Genomic DNA, 19,956 nt, shown 5'->3' with positions numbered 1-19,956 from the left:
TAGATATCTTTAAATATGAAAGAGTTTATTGCACTGATTTTAACACGTGATCAATTACACAATATTAACAACATTCACAACAGATCAATATTAATATAAATGTGCTTAACCACAGTAGAGTTGTTGCAATGATTCCAACAATGATTTTAATCTTTTGAATTAATATTTGGACTTTGTAAAAAATATTTTCCAATACTCTAAAAGGTATCTAGGGTCCAAATAAATATCCTAAGAGCTTTATAAAAAAACCAACATGAGATTTACTTACATGAATTCCTATTGTACAATAGACATAACAACCTATCTAGGGTCATCATGTCTTTAAGCTTGGTCTTCATCCAAGCTTCGTGCCAATAGCCATCTTTCATTTACTTGTGTGCTTCATGGCATTCCATTTTGCATCTTTCATTGTTACATGTATACACACTTAACAATACAATTATGTTGACCTAATGGGTCATGCTCGGTTTTGATAATGACAAATACTCTTGGTATTTGATGACTTTCGAGTTTGTATGCAGGTATATAATTAGCAGATCAACTAATGGCACATGAAGACTTAAAGTATAAAGATCCTAAAGACTTCTTTTGTTATAATTTATATTATCTGGGTCTGTAATAGTAATTCAAATTGGTCTGTAATAATCTCTGAATGTCATGCATGTAGGTAATTGTAAGCTCAAAAAGACTATAGTTTGGCCAGGTTTTTGGGCGTACCTAAAAAGACACTAGGTCCCAGCACTCACACACATATCATTTAATATATAGGAGTGTTAAATCTGAGCCGAAATTGAATATAATTAGGATTTTGTGAGAGCTCGGGCGACCGAACCCCTGGAGTTCAAAACTCCTCAGGCGCCCGAACTACTGGAAAGTCAGCAGCTTGACCAGGCTTCGGGTGACTGAACTTGTATTACCCGATCGACCCTGGGCGACCGATCCCATGTTAGAATGCTTTTCACCAACTCGGGCTGCCAAACATTCACACTCAAAAAGGCCTCAGGAGAACGAACACATGAGTTCGGGCTACCGAATATATGATCATGCACCCAAAGTTACAAAGTGAGGCTACTGACTTTGATTCGGGCAACCAAACTATAGTCTGGGCGACAGAACTTATTTGAATATCTTTTAAAGTTGTGTCTGTTTGAGCGACCAAACCACGGTTCAGCCATCCGAACCTTGGTGGGTTAAAATTATTTTAATTGCGGTAAAATCGGGTTAAGTTGGGTTAAGTGTGTTTAAACATTTTGAATCTTTTCTAATAATTCCCAACGAGTCCCAAACAGTTATAATTTTACCTTTGCCTATAAATATGAGTTCATTTGTGAGGATTAGTATGAGATTAGGCAAAACTAATTCGTAAAAATCCTCTTTATCTCAAATACTCTTTTTGTCCAAATATTCTGAAGTTTCTATTCCCTTGATACATTTTAGTATTGTGAGAGTATATTGGTTGTGCTATTGTATACTAGGTATTGCTAAAAGCTCCCACTTGCTTGTGTGATTGAGATATTATTTTTGGGGAGTTTAGCTTAGGTTTATCCCACAGATTTTCATACTATAAATCTTGTGTTGGGATAACCTAGTGAGCTTAGGATATTTGCATTGTTATTGTAAGTGTCCAATAGCTTTGTTTTTGGTTGTATAAAGATATTTTCAAACTAGCAGTGTGCCTATTTCATTAAAAAAAATCTTTTTGAACTAGTTTGGATATCTGATTGATCTTTAGAATACAGATTTGCTATTGATTTGTGCTTTGCTTAAATTCCAAGGTATTGCTTGTTTAGAACACTCTTGAGCATATTAACGATCATATCTTGTTGAATGTTGCTTGCACAAAAATGCACATCATTGAGCTTACATTTACCTACATTATTGTTGTGTATGTGATTACACGTATTGGGTACATAGCTGCTTTACTTGAAAGCATAATCACCGTACCAGTTGATTGTGAAAAATATTGTTGTATTTCTAGGAGTGGCCTGAGGGGGTTTGATCTAGTCCAGAAGGATTAGGTTGGGGTCAACCCTGTGAATTTGACCTAGGGCTTTCTCTACCCCACAAGGAGATTGTGTAAAGGTTGAGGTCATCCCTGTGCTAATTGACTTGGTTGTATTAGGTGTTGCTCCATCCGTTAAATGAGTCATTAGTGGAATCCTCGGGCTTACGAGCTAGAGGCGAGGACGTAGGCATAGTTGGCCAAACCTTGAAAACATATCGTGTGTCTGTTTATATTTCTGCACTTTATATTTACCGGACGTGTATGTTATAGTGTGAATGATGCGCATGATTTGAATTTTAGCATATTATATCTATCTATGCACTTGGGATTGTATAGAAAGACCCTAGCTTGTAATATTCTGCTAACATCTGGTTTAACCTAGGAATAAGTTTTAAAATTCCAATTCACCTCCCTCTTGGGAATACACCAAAGCTATCAAATTAGCTGCCTTGGTTTGTGTTGACCTTATAAGTCATGCCCGATTTTGATTATGACAAATACTCATTGTATCTAATGGGTGTTTGAGGCTTTGTGCAAGAACCGAAAATTGTCAAGATCAAGATGCTCATATAAGCAAGTGAAGCTTGAAGACCAAAGTCCATTATGTTGTAATATATATATATATATATATGTATATATTTCATTTGCGAAATTGGTCTGTAATAGTAAATTAAGGTGTTTTACTTGTAATAATCACACACCCCACGTGCATGGTCTAATAGGTAAGCTCATAACTAAAACGGAACTAAACTTGGACCTAAAAAGACCCTAGGACACTCACCCATACACTTATTTGTGATAGGCACTTTAATAGGGTGATTGTGTATTGAAATAGGACCGAAATGCACATTTTGTGCACTTTGGTCGATCGGCACATGCAGTTCATTTTGCCCCCGGTTGATCGAATCCGATCTGAGTCAATCGATTGACCACAATTCGGTTGACCGAGCCATGACAGTTCATTTGACCCTAGTCAACCAAAACCCCTGGAAGTTAACAATTTAACTTCCTGGTCGACCGAGTTCCCACGTATGGGAACCCAACGGTCTGGTCGACCGAACCGCATCATTTTTGAAAAATCCCCCTTTCTAGTCCACCGACCCTAGAATTCAAATTTGGCCCAGTCAACTGAGCCATAAGAACTTCAGTTGACCGAAAGTATTCTAGTCTACTGGTGTTCTCGAGTTGCCCTAGATTTTTACCGTGGTTAAGTTATTTTTATCAGGGTTAAAAATTACTAAGCATCATTAATATTTTCTAATAATACTATGCTTGTCCCCAACAGTTATAATTCATGGGGTGTCTATAAATACCCCTTCATTTTGGAAAACTAGTAACTCAATTAGCATACAAAATCAAAAAATCTCTCTCAAGAAAAATACTCTCTACTACTTATACTCTTTCTCAAATCACTCAATCTTACCTTGTCAAGTTCCTAAATCCTCTGTAAGTGTCTTAAGTGTTTGTGAAAATAGGTTTGCTCTCTCATTGTTGTGTGCTTGAATCGATTTTCATTGAGAGCTAAACCTAAGTGTTCTTTGGGGGCTCATAAGCCTATCCTAAGAAGACATTTCTAAACTTATGAGCATTGCATTTGTATTGCAATATCTTAGGAAACTTGTATTTGTTTTTGGCTTGCAAAAATATTTTCAAACTTACTCAAATATTTTGTGAGATTTACATTGATATATTTGTGAAAAGATATTTTTTTTTTGTGATATTAATCTTTATTGCAATATTTATTCAAGTATACATCATTTGCTGAATACAAAGATTGCATGTACTTTGCAAACCAAGCATATACACTATTTGCATGATTAATATATTCTACTCTTTGGAATATTTGAAACTTGAGTGATATCTCTGTTTGAGCACCTTGATTGAGAATATATTGAAATACAAAGATTGACTATTGACACTCTCACGCACTCATTACACCGATAGCAAATGCATTCGAGAGTTGAAATATTAGACCATACTAAGTTTACATATTAAATCATCTTGTGGTATATGTGACTGAGCGCATTTGGGTACATATCTACTTTACACGAAATCACAATCACTATACCAAACTTATTGATTGAGTAAATACTATTGTATTTCCAAGCGTGGCCTAAAGAGGGAGACTAGCCTTTCGAAATAGTCTTGGATTAGCTTGGACACGGTTAGGAAAGTTAGGTGCGCCATCCTAGTAAGGCATGTTCGTTGAGGTCAACCCCTTTAATAGACCTGGTTGTAAAGGTTGAGTTTAGCCCTATGCTAATTGACCTGGTTGTAATCGGTGCCGCTCCACCCTTCAAGTGAGCCTTTAGTGGAATCCTCAGGCTTGTGAGCTAAAGGTGGGGACGTAGGTACAGTTGGCCAAATCCTGATAACATTTCATGTGTCTGTTTATATTTTCACACCCTATATTTACCGGACGTATATGTTTTGGTGTGAATGATGCGCATAATTTAAATTTACGGTTCTTATATTTATTTGCGCATTTGAAATTGTATAAAAAAAACCCTAGGTTACTAAATCATACTGACTTCTGACTTAACCTAGGAGAAAAGTTTAAAATTCCAATTCACCCCCCCTCTTGGGAATACACCAATCCTAACAGTTTGTCATTATCAAAACAAGATCAAGCCTTGTTAGGTCAACAACACCAAATCATCAAATCCGTACCTAGGGGGTGGCCTGATGATGTGTCTAGGTCAATCTATAGCTATACTGTGATGTAGCTACTGGTCATCCGAGCTAGAAATCCCTGTGTTCTGAACATCGGCATCTTCACCTTAAGTTTCTAACTACACCTGCACCATGTATTGATCTCTCGAGCTAGAACTCTTTTCATTCTTGCCCTGAGTCCCAAAATCCAACAACATGCTTGTTGCTGCTACAGTTTTATGGCATCAGTTTCTTTTCTTCTTCCTAATTAAGCCGCAACATGACTTTCTCATCGAAAATCACGTCTCTATGGATTACCACTATTTTTGACACTAGATCCCACAGCTTGAACTTTTCCACACCTTTCTGATATCCAAAATAGATACACCATCTTGACTTCGCCTCAAGCTTTGATCTCTCCTCACCAGGAAGGTGCGCATAATCTAGACACCCAAATACTCTTAATCCAGAGCAATCTACCTCATTACCCATCCACACCTCCTCAACAACTTTCCCATTTTGTGGTGCCCTTAGTGATTTATTAACCAAGAAATAAGTCATGCTCACCTCTTGATCCCAAAAATTCATGGCAAGCCCAGCATTCAACTTGAGAGACACTCGGACCTTTCAGCCAAGACTTAGTTCATCCTTTTTGCTACACCATTTTGTTGTGGTGTCTGATGTACTGTAAAATGTCTCCTTATGCCATGATGCTCACAAAAATATTTGAAGCTCATATTCGTGTACTCAACTCCATTGTCTATCATGAGGAACTTAATCTTTCTCCTGGTCTTGTTTTCCACCTCAGCTTTCCATAATTTAAACTTGGCAAACATCTCTGACTCGTGTCGCATGAAGTACACCTAGATCTTTCATGAGTAATCATCGATGAAAGTCATGAAGTACACATATCCCCCTCGTGACACTACTCTCACGAGCTCCTAAACATCTGAACGAATGTAGTCCAATATTCCGTCTGACTTGTGTGTGGCTGTCATGAACTGAACCCTATTCTGCTTCCCAAGCACACAATACTTGCAGAAATCCAGCTTACATAATATGATTCCCTACAAAAGGTTTATCTCGTGAAGTTCCTTCATTCCACACTCACCCATATGCCCTAACCGCATATGCCACAAAACGAAGGTGCCTAACAAAATCAGATTCTTCCTCAACTCTGGTATGTGCTTAACATCACATAATGTTCTCATCACACCATTATACATCTTGATTTTATGTTCCCTATCCTGAAAACTTTGCAGGCAGCATCGTTTCCCATTATGACAGAACTAGAACTCACTAAACTCTAAGTGGTGAAACAATCATTGTTGGGTGTCATATGATAAGAACATGCCGAGTATAAGATCCAAGAATCTATGAACTCGTCTAACCTGGATGAAATCAAGAGCATGTCACGATCACCACTCACAGAGTCTCGTTCTTCCATTGCATTCATCGTGTTTGATGATCCCTTTCTTCCTCTCCGAAAAATTGGGTTTTGTGTGCCCCTTTTTCCTACACTTAAAATGCCGCATGTCCTTCCTCTTCCTAGAATTGGATCGAGTCTTATTATTACTCGATCCACCCCAGAACTTGCTTTTCTCACAATCCTGGTTCCCCTTTGCCACGAGCGCTTCACCTTAAGTATTTTCATCATTGACCATCTTCCTTTGATTGAAACTCAATAGGGCACTCTTGATATCCTCCAGGTCCAAAGTTTCTTTCCCCCATGTCAGATTCATAAGTATATTCTTGTATATAGGAGACGTAGGTAGTGAATTTAGCTTATTGCTTTGTCTTCACCCTCAAACTTCACATCAACCTACTTCAAATCGTTGATGATTTGATTGAATATGTTGATGTGTTGATTCAAATCTGAACAGTCTACCATCTTAAGCCTATAAAGTTTTTGCTTAAGATACAACTTGTTCAATAAAGACTTGGACATGTATTGGCTTTCCAGTTTAAGCCAAACTACCACAGGCGATTCCTCATCCATGAAGTGATAGTCCACATCATTGGCTAGACAAAGCTTGATAATAGCAACAAATTTTCCTTCCAACTCCTTCCAACACGTGTCATCCACGCCCTCCGAATGTTTCCTATATAGTTCCTTCACCATACCTTGCTGCACCAACATCTCCTTAGCCCTCCTCTACTAAAGGCTGAAATTTTCTGTTCCATCAAACTTGCCAATCTCAAACTTTGCTGAATAAATCCATACCATTGCAACCAATAACACTGATACCAATTGTTGATTCAAATGCGTAGTGGAAACACACACAACTCGAATCAGAACGAGTACTACAAGCACTCAACAATGAATATACGAAACAAGCAATCACAATGAGAATAAAGGAAAGCAATAAAATCAATGACACAAGAAATTACGTGGTTCACCCATGTGCCTATGTTCAGGGGAGCAAATAGCTGATTTTCACTATTAGATTGTAAAGCTTACATAAAGGGTTACATATATAGTTAATTGTTGGGTTTTTAAATCCGATATCCGTTTTGATGCTGACAAAACAACAGTATCTTATGTGTGTACTCAGAATGAGAACAAATCTTTATTTCAAACACACACATAAGGAAAGGAAATGGAGTCCATATATGACTTAAAGCTTACATCATATGGCAGATTCCATGAAGAGTTAAGAGCAATAGAAGAATAAGACACATATATCTATTGTAAATGTATTTTTGGTTTTGGTCTCTAATAATTGCATGTCATGCATGCTATTGATTGGCAAGCTCAGAATGACCATAGTCTGACCATAGGGATCCAAACTTGACCTTAGGGGGGCCAACCTAAACTCAAAACCATTTTCTTAAAAGCTAAAACTCATACAAAGCTTTTTAAAATAGCTTGGGGTCAAATTAAGGCTTACAAAGACTTTAGTAGAACGATGTTAGATATTTTGGCTTAATTAAAAGCCTCGGTGGACTGAACTCTTATGGTTCAAATCTGCTCAGTCGACCGAACACACTGTAGGCCAAAAGTCAACTTGTTGACCATGCCTCTGGGCGACCGACCCTAAAATGAACGTACCTTCCACGGTAAACCGAACCATGGAACTTGACTTTTCTACTGTCCGCGGGGGACCGAACTTGTAGTTCAAAAATGCTTCAGTCGACCAAACCTGAAAGACTGGCAGACCGAACCACTCACCAAGCGACCGAAACCATGAAGCCCTAGGAAATCACTTGGCTCAACTGACCGGCCATTGGCCACGGTCGACCAAACTAGAAAATTGCCTAAGGGCCATTGTGAGTGCTTGAGCGATCGACCATAGGCGTTCAGTCGACCGAACCTCTCGTGTTGCCTTGCTTTTACCATGGTAATTGGGATTAAAATTTAATTAAACTTTTTAAAATTTTCCAATATGTCCCCAACTATCATAAATTTCTGAAACTTTATATATACCCCCTCAAAAGCGATTAGTAACTTTGATTATTTTGAAAAACCTCTCAAATAATTTTCTTAATCAAAGTTCCCTCACTTATATTTTTATTGCAAAATCTTTTTTGAGGTACCCTGAAACATTTTTTAAGAGAGTATTTTGTTTGGGCATTTATTTTGATTGTGTTTATTACAAAAACAACACTTGAGCATAAATCCTAATTTCTCCAAATACTTTTTATTGTTAATCTTTTTTGGAGAAATACTTATTTTATTTTGATCTTTGAAGCATTCTCAACATCAAAGATCACACATCTTCGTTTTTGCAAAAATATTATTAAGACCAAAAACCCTAGGTTCTCTCGTTCATCTTTGAAAAATATTTTCGGGAGAGTATTTTATTAGGGTTCAAAATCTTTGATGCATTTTATCATATATATCTTTCGTCAAAGATTGTAATATTTTTTTTACACCCTTTCTCTACTGAGAACATTTCATATCATTAGAGAGTGTGTTTGTTAGAGCTTAAATGTGTGCATCTTTGCTTGTATTTTCAGAAGTATATTTTATGTACAAAAACTGATTTTATGTAACGGTTGGGTTCAGCCCGGAATTGAACTGGGGAGTCTCTGTCCCATAAGGGAGATTAGTTGGGCTCAGCCTAGTAATTGAGTTCGGGAGTCTCCACCCTGTAAGGGAGACAAGTTAGGCTTAGCCTTGTAATTGAGTTGGGGTTTACCTCACCCCATAAGGAAAGGTTGTAATGGCTTCTACTCTGCCTATTTAAGTGAGTAGGGTTAGTGGAATCTTTGGGGGGTATGCCTAAGGGGGGGACATAAGCAGTTTTGACCGAACCTCGTTAACAAATCTCTCTCTTTCTCTCTCTCTCTCTCTCTCTCTCTCTCTCTCTCTCTCTCTCTCACACACACACACACACACACACACACACACAAACACACATTTAAATTCCTGCACTTTACTTTTCATACATGTATGTCTGTTCATATTTACTGTCATAACTATTTACATAGACCTATATAATTTGAATAAGATCCTGCAAATGTGTGTGCTTGTTTTCACTGCTTAAATTATTTTATACACATGCTTGTACTTTTGAATGGGATATAATATGTGGTGATTTGGCGCATAGTTTAAATTAGCCAAAAATCTTTAAAACCCATTTCACCCCCCTCTTGGGATCACACCAATTCCAACATTTATATATCTAACCTTGTGCGCACAAAAGACTTAAACTATATCTAAAACACTTATGTAGCAATACTTGGAGGAAAAACCTCTGAATCCCAAAATCTAATGATCTCCAAATTCAAAAATTAGTAACCTGCATCGAACGAAACCATCGACGGTTTTAGGCAAATCATCGACGGTTAAATACCAAGAGCTATTCCTACTACAAACTGAAACTATCGACGATTTGATTTCGAGAGCAAACTGTAGATCATACTGTCCATCAAACAATCGACAATTTTGATCCTACAACTAGCTTCCTTGTTCTTTACATCACTATGCTTCCCTAGCGCATGCGTTCCATTGAAATATGAGCCACATCTCCAACATACACCTTACTTTGATAGAGGAAAAGACACCAAATTTCAAGAGAGATTGCAAGATAAATTTCCTCATAAGGAATGATCTATAAATTTGAAACACACAAAAGAAACTCTTAGGCCGCATTTGGAAGCATGTGTTTCAAGCCTTGGAGTTGGATTTGGGTGGATTTAGATAAATTTCAATATAATTTTATATTAAATTTTATCCAAATCAATTACACCTCCAAATCAAGTGCCTCTCCAAACATAAGATCAAAGAATATGTGAGATTATGGCACAAGAGTTTTTGATGTTTCTCTCAAACGTGAATAATTGAAGGCACAAGAGAGATTAAGGGAGAATAAAGAGTTTGTGCACTTGGAAATTCAGCATGAATATCTTCTTTAACATCCCTTAGGATTTAGAGAGCATATATACAGAGTTTAGAGAAAAAACTAGTTATTTTACACTTGTTATGAAAATTTTTAAGTTAGGCTAGTCGACTGCTTATTGATACCTGATCGACTGCTTACTAGCTGTTACAAAGAAAAATTGGACCATCGCAAGAAAAATTGGCAAACCATTTGACTACTTTCAGGATCTAGTGAACGACCTTTAGCTTCTGCTTGGACTGATTGACTGCCTCCTATGGGTTGTTCAATCGCCCCTGACTGCAAAGTCTAGTTCAATCTCCTTGTTTGCCAATTTTATAGTTTTATTCCATTAGTACAAGAAAATAGGATTTTAAATCTTCAAATCTTTTTTCAATTTTTTAACTTCAATGACTTAATCATGTTAAACAACTTAAGCACAAAACCATTAGTGTGTAATAGTTTGTCATCATCAAAATAAGGTTAATGAAACCTTGGGGATAATAGAATGCAAAAAAATATATAAAACATGACAAAAAAAAAAGTGTGAAAAAAAAAATGCTTTGGGACATTCCTTAGGGTTGGGTGTCTTTTTTTTTTAGGTGTAAACTAGCCATCATTTTTCCATTTCATCCACTAATTTTTCTTCTTTTTGGCCTTTGGTTTCTTTTTCTTTTTGATTGCTTAGTGATGAAATCTTTGGATTCGCTTTCTAAAAAATCTTTTGATGCTTTTGATGACTTCACTCAAATCATATATTTGAAAAATTTTCTTTTCAAATCCTGATTTTTAAATTGAAACTATTTCTAAAGGAACAAAAACTCAATTAATGACTTTCTTTTTCCATTTCAAAATTTTAAATTAGGACTTTGAGGCCCCCTTTGCCTTTTTATTTTTCAAATTTCTTTCCTTTAATAGGCCATGTGGTTTGACATTAAAGTCCTTGTGGGTTGTCCTTTCCATCCCGAACCACACCATTATTAGTGTTTAGTTTGGGTATATAAGGGAGACATTCCCTCTTTTCAAATTTCTTTCCTTAAAAGGCCATATGGATTCACACTAAAGACCTCGTGGGTCATCCATTTTATCTTAAAGTCACATCATTATTGGTATTTTGTTTGCAAGCAAAGCATATCCAACCTTTCCTTCTTCAATCTTATTTTGATTTTCCATGGACAAATATTCGATGGTAGCCATTACTAGATAGTATGTCATAAGGTACCTAACACTAACAAATAACCAAACTCTATAACACATCTATCTTTATGTAAATTGTTTGGGTTTTCTTCATTCTTTCTTAAAAGATGAAACGGTGATTTTACTTTATCACTTTCTCCCTTCTCCATCCTAATCCTTGTCTCGTCATGCTTGAGGGAAATTAGTATTGACACTGACTTCTCAAGATTACTCACCAACCTTATGCTAAAAAGCACTAAATTGCGCATATAGTCATCTTGGGCAACATGCCCTCACTTTGGGTAAGCTATTCACCAAAATTTGTTTACAAAATAAATAAAAATATCTCAGGTTCTTTTCTAGCTCACACCATTAAAGAAATGATCAATATAAGATGAAATATGAATAGAGAATAATATCCCTTACCTCGATATGATTATAAGAATTTGGAAAAGTTAAAATGGGGATAAAAAAGTGATGTGTTAATGAGAAACTATAATAATCTTTTTTCTTTTAGCAATTTGTTTTTTCAATTTATAATATCTTCTTCGATCATGCATGAGTCATGATATTTATAGATATGAAGTAAATGGATCTTTTGGACAGTTGGTCGCAACCCATAAATGTTCCTACAAGCACAAGTGAATGTAATGTTGTGAGGATGTCAATAATCAAGATAAGTACAATTTTTTTAAAAAAAAAATTTAGTTTGAAGAGTTTTGTTGCAATTCCAATAAGCCTTTGCCTTATATTTGGTTTGCAAATAGAATGGGAGTAAGACATAAATGAAATAAAAATTTGAATGGAAAGTATGAGAAAGTCAAATCATAAATTCGGTAGCTTTACTGCAATCCCAAGAGGGGGGTGAGTTGGTATTTAAAAATTCTTCCTGAGTTTAGCTAATCCAGCAGGCAATATTTCACAAACCTAAGGTCTTTCTATGTATTCACAATCCCAAAAAAATATTCAAATAATAAACATAAACATACAAGTACAGAATGTAAATTGCGGAAAAGAAAATCAACACCAAATATGATATCGGGGTTTGGCCAATACTACTTACATCCCCACCTTGGTACACCCACACAAGGTGTTGACCTTATAGGTCACACCCAGTTTTGATAATGACAAATACTAGTAATTGATGACTATCAAGTTTGTGTGCAGGTCTATATTCACAGATACTTTGATGGCATATGAAGAAGAGCATGAAGACCCTAAAGATCATTTTATATTGTAATTCATTATTATTCAATTTGGGCATATAATAGTAATTAGGGAAAATGGTCTGTAATAATCAATGTTTTACCTGCATGATAGGGTAGATAAGGTCAAATGACCATAGGGAAACCAAATGACCGTAGGGCACCCTTCGGTCGACCGACGCCGAATTTTTTCGGTGTCCTAAAAAAGGCCTAGAATGACCCTAGGATTCACATGCATGCATAAACATATATGCTTATATGAATAGGGTGAATGTATAAGGGAGTTGGAACCAAAATGCATTAAAAATGCGCGTTTGGTCGACTAAACTTTCGCAGTGTAAATCATTCGAACGACCAAACCGTTCAAGCGGTCAACATTTTGACCATAGCTCGGTCGACCGTATTGTACCAAGTTCATATGACTTGGTCGACTGAACTCCCACCGAATTAACGTTTGACTCCTTAGTCGAACCAAATTTAAATGGGCAACGCCCTGGTCTACCGAACCCCCACGTGGGAGAATCCAACGCCCTGGTTGACCAAACTTCATAGTTCAAAATCACCTGGTTGGCCGAACCACGCGAAAATGGAAAATCGCCCTTGGGACATTAAGTCCGGTCGATCGAACTCTCAGGTCAAATTTATCCCAGTTGATCGAACTTGGTCACTTGGTCAACCGAACCTCACGTTCGATCAACTGGTGCTCTTGGGTTGGACATTTTTTTTTACCACGATTAAAGTTTTTAAATAGGGTTAATTTTTCTAATGTGCTTTAAAACAATGCTAATAATAACCTGTGTGTCTTGGACGGTTATAATTATGGGGTAGTCTATATATACCCCTCATTTGAAAAGATTAGCACCCAATTAGAAATCTTAATTAGGAAAAATCCTCTTAAATTCAAAAATCTCCTATACTCATTTTTTAGTCTTCTAAACTTATTCTTACAAGATTTTATTGCTTAAATATCTTTGTAAGTGTGATTGAGTGTTCTTTTCATTAGGCTTAAGCACTCTCTTGTTCATGTTGATTAAGATTATTTTATTAGAGAGCTAAGCTTGAAGTTTCCCTAGGAGACTTTGTTAATAAGTCATCCCTAGGAATACTTCATTGAGCCTTTGAGTTTTGCATAGTCATTGCAATACTCAAGGAATTCACATTGAATTTTGATTGATAAAATATTTTAAAAATCATTTTCAAAATATTTCGTGTGCTTATATTTGAGAAATATATATTTTGATATATTTGCTTAAGTGTTAAAAGATCTTTGTTGCTATACCTTTGATTGAGATTATCATTTTAATAAAAAGATCAAATAACTATTTTATAAACCATTGTTGAATATCTCTTGTGGTTTATTTTGATAAAAACTTTTGTTGAGATATTTGAAGTATACTTGTGATCTTTGCTAGTGCATTGTGATTGAGAATATTATTTTGACACAAAGATCCTATCACTTACACTCTTATAAACTAATTGCATTATTAGCATTAATTTTGAGAGTAGACACTAAGGCTACACTCATATCTTATCATTTGGTAGTGTGTTGATTATATTGGTACATATAAGCTTGTGTAAGAAGCATTTCCTTGTATGCAAAAATTGTATTTCAAATTTGTTGTATTCCATGCACGAGCCTGAAAAGGAAGACTAACCTGGTTGAATAGTCCCGAACTGGCTTAGACCCAGTTAGGAAAGTTAGGTGCGCCATCCTGATAAGACGTGTTGGTTGAGGTTAGCTCCTTGAATTGATCCGGTTGTAACCGATGCCACTTCACCTGTTAAGTGAGCATTAGTGGAATCCTCAAACTTGCAAGCCAGAGGCGGGGACATAGGCACAGTTGGCCGAACCCCGATAACATATCGTGTGTGCACTTTATTTTATCGCAATTTATTTACTGCACATGTATGTTATTCTTCAATTGTCGTTGAATGCTGCGCACAATTTAAATTTTTGCATATTATATTTATCTAGGCATTTAGAATTGCATAGAATGATCCTAGGTTGTGAGAAACTACTAATATCTGGTTTAACCTAGGAATAAGTTTTAAAAATTCCAATTCACCCCCCCCCCCTTGAGAATTCACCAAAGCTAACACAAGGATTACACTATAAGCTCACTTAATGGCCAATTCTTCTATAGTTCTTGCATTTTTAAGTTTTTAAGACTCTTGCAAACATCTTGAAGCTTAATGAATTCTTTAGTCATATTGTTTGCCTTTTGCTCAAATTCTGCAATCAAATGGTCATTATTATTATTATTAGAAATTTTAGATTTCAAGACAGTCAATTCCTTTTCTAATGATTCATTCTTTCTTACCAGTCGTTTAATTTTCAGGTCATTTTCTCTTTTTGCGAGAACTTTGGATTCACATTCTTTCATGGATGTTTCATACTTGTTTTCCAAAATAGAATATTTCTTATTACATTTAACAAGTAACTTATCAGTCCTAACATATTTAATATGCAATTCTTCATAAGTTGACATGCTTTCATCATCAGTATTATCATATGATTCACAACCAAACACATCATTCAAATCAGCACAGGAATCATTTTCAAATTTATCTTCTAAAATAGAAGGAATAGAGATAACCTCATTATTAGTTAAAGCGACAAAGCACTAGTTACCTCCTTCAAGATCAATAGAGCTTGACTTACACGGAGAGATCACCTTGTTTTGCATAGGTGCTCCATATCTCCTCTCAAGTTCATCCCAGATCTCCTTAGCATTGTTACATGCCATAACCTCGCATAAAATATTAGAATCTAAAGCATGTAGTAAGGTATTCATGGCATCAAAATTAACCTACACTAAGTTCCTATCATGATCATTCAATTCATACTCAGATTTAGGAACACTAGTACAACCAATGGATTTAACAAGCATACTATCACCCTGATCAATGACATTTCAAAATTTTTAATTTAAAACTTTCACATAGACAGACACTATGAATTTTCATACAGCATAGTTATCAACAAAATACTAGTAGGTGTGTGACCAATCTTCCCTCACATGAAGGGGATGCACTAACACGAGCCATCACGATATTTTACTAAATGACGTTTAAGTCTAAGTTATGAGGCTTTGATACCAATTGTTAGTTTTGGTGCAATCCCAAGAGGGAGGTGAATTGGTATTTAAAAATTCTTCCTAGATTTAGCTAATCCAGCATGCAGTATTTCACAAGCCTAAGGTCTTTCTACATATTCACAATCCCAAACAAATATTCAAATAATAAAAATAAACATACAGGTGCAGAATGTAAATTGCATAAAATAATATCAACACTAGATATGATATCGAGGTTCAGCCAATATTGCCTACGTCCTCGCCTTAGCACACCCGCACAAGGATTACACTATAAGCTCACTTAATGGGTGAAGCGACACCGTTTACAACTAGGTCAATTAACGGGGCTGACCTTAACCTACACCTTATTAGGATGGTGCACCTATCTTTCCTAACCGGGTCTAAGACAATCTAGGACTATTCAACAAGATTAGTTTACCTTTTCAGGCCCATGCCTGGAATACAACGAATATGATAATTTTGCGTACAAGGAAAAACTTCTTACACTAAACAGGTATGTACTACAATACGCACAATATAATCAATGCACTAGCAAAAGATACGATTTGATAAGCTCAGTATAGTCTTAATGTCTACTCTCAAAGATTAATGCAAACATGACAATCAGTATGTGAGAGTGTAAGTGATAAGATCTTTGTGTCAAAATAATAGTTTCAATCACAATGCAGCAACAAAGATCACAAGCACACTTCAAATATATCAACAAATATTTTTCTCAAAATAAACCACAAGAGATATTCAAAAATGGTTTGTAAAAATTTACTTGATCTTTGTATTAAAATGATAATTTTAATTAAAAGATATAGCAACAAAGATCTTTTAGCACTTAAGCAAATATCTAAAAATATATATATTTTAAATATAAGCACAAGAGATATTTTGAAAATAATTTGTAAAATCTTTTAGCAATCAAAATCCAAAGTGAACTCCTTGAGTATTGTAATGACAATGCAAAACTCAAAGGCTAAATGAAGTATTCCTAAGGAAGACTTATTAACAAAGTCTCCTAAGGAAACTCGAAGCTTTACCCTCAAATAAAATAATCTCAATCAATCAAGAACCAGAGAGCTTAAGTTTAGTGAGATTAACACAAGAAAACTCTTACAAAGAAGTATTTACAATATGAATAAGTAAGAGTAGTATATGGCTTGAATATGAGATTTTGACTTTTTGAAAAATAGAGAATATTTGCTAATTATAATTGCTAATCTCTTCCTAATTTTTGCAAATGAGGGGTTATATATAGAGTTCCCCAAAATTATAACCATTCAGAACATGTAGGGTATTATTAGAATTGTTTAAAACGTTTTAGAACAATTAACCCTATTTAAAAAATTTAACTGTGGTAAAAAAATTATCCAACTCGAGAGCACTGATCGACCGAACTTAAGGTTCGGTTGACCAAGTGATAGAGTTCGGTCGATCGTGCAAAAAATGAACTAAGAGTTCGGTAGATTGAACTAAGGGTCTCAAGGGTGATTTTTCCAATTTCGCTCGATTCAGTTGACTAGGCAATTTTGAACTAGGTAGGTCGGTTGACCGGGCGGTTGGATTCTCCCATATAGGGGTTCGGTCGACAAGAGCATTGCCTGTATAAATCTGGTCGATCGACCGATGAGTCAAAACGTTGGCCCGGTGGGAGTTTGGTTGACCAAAGTGCCCTATGTATTTTGGTTCGGTCAACCGAATAGTCAACTTATTGACCTCCATACGGTTCGGTTGACCAAGTGATTTTTACTATGGAAGTTTGGTCGACCAAAACACTGTTCAATGCACAGTTTCAGTCCTATTCTTTATCAGAAGTCACCCCTGTTCATATAGGTATAAGTTTTAAGTTATATGGGACTTTACATGTGATGATCAAGGACCTCGGATCAGTCTAAGGTCAATGGCCAAGGCTTTTCAACTATGCCCAAAAATCCAGCATCGATCGATCGAATCCCTAAGGTCATTTGGTTTTCCTATGGTCATTTTAGCTTATCTACCCTATCATGCATGTAATGCATTAATTATTATAGACCATTGAGCTTAAATTATTACAGACCCAAAATGATAAATATAAATTACAATAAACAAATGAAAGGATTGGCTCTTTATCTTCTTCAAGTTCATGTGCATGCACCATATGATACTTTTGATTGGTCCTGCACACAAACTTGTCAACCATTAAATACCAAAGTATTTGTCATAATTAAAACGTAATATGACCTATAAAGTCAACAATTTCATTCCCTTGAATTCCATTCCATTACAACGTACCAAACATGTAGTTAAAGCAAAAGTCAAGGCTCACAAAAATTGTAGCCATAAGCTACATACCAAAATTAAAATGCTCCAAATCAAAGTAATAGTTTTCACATACATGTGTTTTTTTAGAAAGTACAGATAATGTTAAGAATTAGCTAGACTTAAGCAAATGGCAAATCAACTAATAAACTTTGATCTCAAGAACGTCTAACTAAAAAATCCAAATCAAAGCAATAATCTTCATATGTGTGTGTTTGTAAAAAATATTTTTAAATATATTTCAATCTTTTTTGATATTTTAGAAATTAGTAAAACTCCTTTATCTCACACACATGTACACAATTTCAATAATTTTTTTTTTTCACAATTTCTTAATAATTTTTATGTTTTAAAAGTTTGAACTTCAACCTCTTTCGATGATGAATTCCATGGTTCAAGGCCGAAGTTGGTCTCCTAATACATGGACCATATGTGAAAATATTTTTAATGGTAGATAGTTGTGACAGCAAACTGGCTAATATTCTCATTCCTCACTTACTCACTTATAATTATGTGTATATATATTTCGCAACACGAACGTCATTATCACTTCAAATAATTAACCTTCCTTAATCGCCCCATCGACGTCTAATGCCAATCATTGCTTCTATTCATACTCATCGATGCTTTGTCGCATTGAAAGGACCCCTTGGGACATTTATTGAGGTTGAAAAACACAGCATAACCTATCATATTATTGCCTTTCAAAAAAAAAAAACCCATCATATTATTATCTCTCTCCATCACCCAAAAATAGCCACCATAAAATACGAAACCAGTGACTATTGGTTTTGCAACACTAATAGGTCAAATAGTTCAAGTGGTCCTCCACAGTGGACCACAAAGTCATGCACTATACTTCATCAAAACCCAATGGACGGACTTAGCCTTTTGATCTGGAGAAAGATTGTATAGTATTATTTTACTTTTGGCAACATCGCGGTTGCATGTGGCTTTGAAAACTTCAAAATAAAATTCAATAAATTATAACTTGGGTGTAATGATAACCCTCACTAAAATATTATAGAGAAGATTACTCTTTAATCTTTTGAATATTTTAAGATTAAAAAAATATTAGAAAGTAGGTCATTGGTAGTTAAGATGAAGCATTAGGTATGAATGAAAGAAACAATAGAGTCAAATTAACAAATAATTACAAAAGAATGGACAGCGTAAAATAAATAAACTCAGAAAATTTAGAATAATTTCGGAATTAGTTGGACTTTATTGGGTGTGTGGTGTTGCTCTAGATTTTATAAAAGATAGCATAATTGTCCGTTGTCTTCTTAGAGCCACTACTCATTTGTACATCTTTCTTTTCTTTGTCTGGTAATGATTTTTTAATGTTTCACTTATAGTGATGTCTTATTTGAATATTTTATTAAAATTTATAAATAATATTTCACCTTAACAACGAGCGGCATATTTTGAATTTATTTTCTATAAATTCTAATGTATTTTTTTTTCTTTTAAATCGTAATTGGAATACACTAGTTATTAAAGAGTAATATAGAATATTTATCATTGTATTGAAGTTTTAGTTTATTATGATATACATTTTTCATAAAGGTGTTCTTTTTAACCCTAATATTGCTCTACATTTCTCTAGTGATGACAACAGATGTTTGTTGATGGATTTATATGTTGAATTTACCTATTAAAAAATCTTATAATTTTTTTTTAAAGGACAAGTTGTTTTATGAGTAATATTTTTAAAAAAATATGTAGGGCTTGTAATTTTATTAACAATGTTTCTCATATTTTATTGAATACTTTTTATTGCACTTGGGTCTTATTTATTACAGAAATAGAACATATTTCTAATTGAATGAAAGGGTATAAAAGTGATTTCCTTAATGATGTAAAACACTTTAAAAGTTAACTAATTATTGATTAATGGTCAACTAATGGAAAGTTGCTTTTGTCAAGAAATTATAATATTAGGAGTTTATTTGAAAGTTGTCAAAAACTTAGTGGTAACGTTAGAGTATCGTGTTAAAAATACTTAAGAAACTGTCTTTGATTTTACCAATTTTTTTTTTTTTTTGAAGGTAAGAATATTACATTGAAGGAAAAAATAATTGGAAGCTCAAACAAGAGGCTTGAGCTGCCAGAAGGTCATAATGCAAAAAATGCAACAACACAGAAACAGGAACAGAGACGAGAATTACAAATATCTACAAACAAAGAAACTGCAAGGAGATTAAGCT

The sequence above is a fragment of the Malania oleifera genome, chromosome 3, assembly GCF_029873635.1.
Source record: "Malania oleifera isolate guangnan ecotype guangnan chromosome 3, ASM2987363v1, whole genome shotgun sequence".
NCBI classification, from domain to species: domain Eukaryota; kingdom Viridiplantae; phylum Streptophyta; class Magnoliopsida; order Santalales; family Ximeniaceae; genus Malania; species Malania oleifera.
This window is presented reverse-complemented; position numbering follows the sequence as displayed.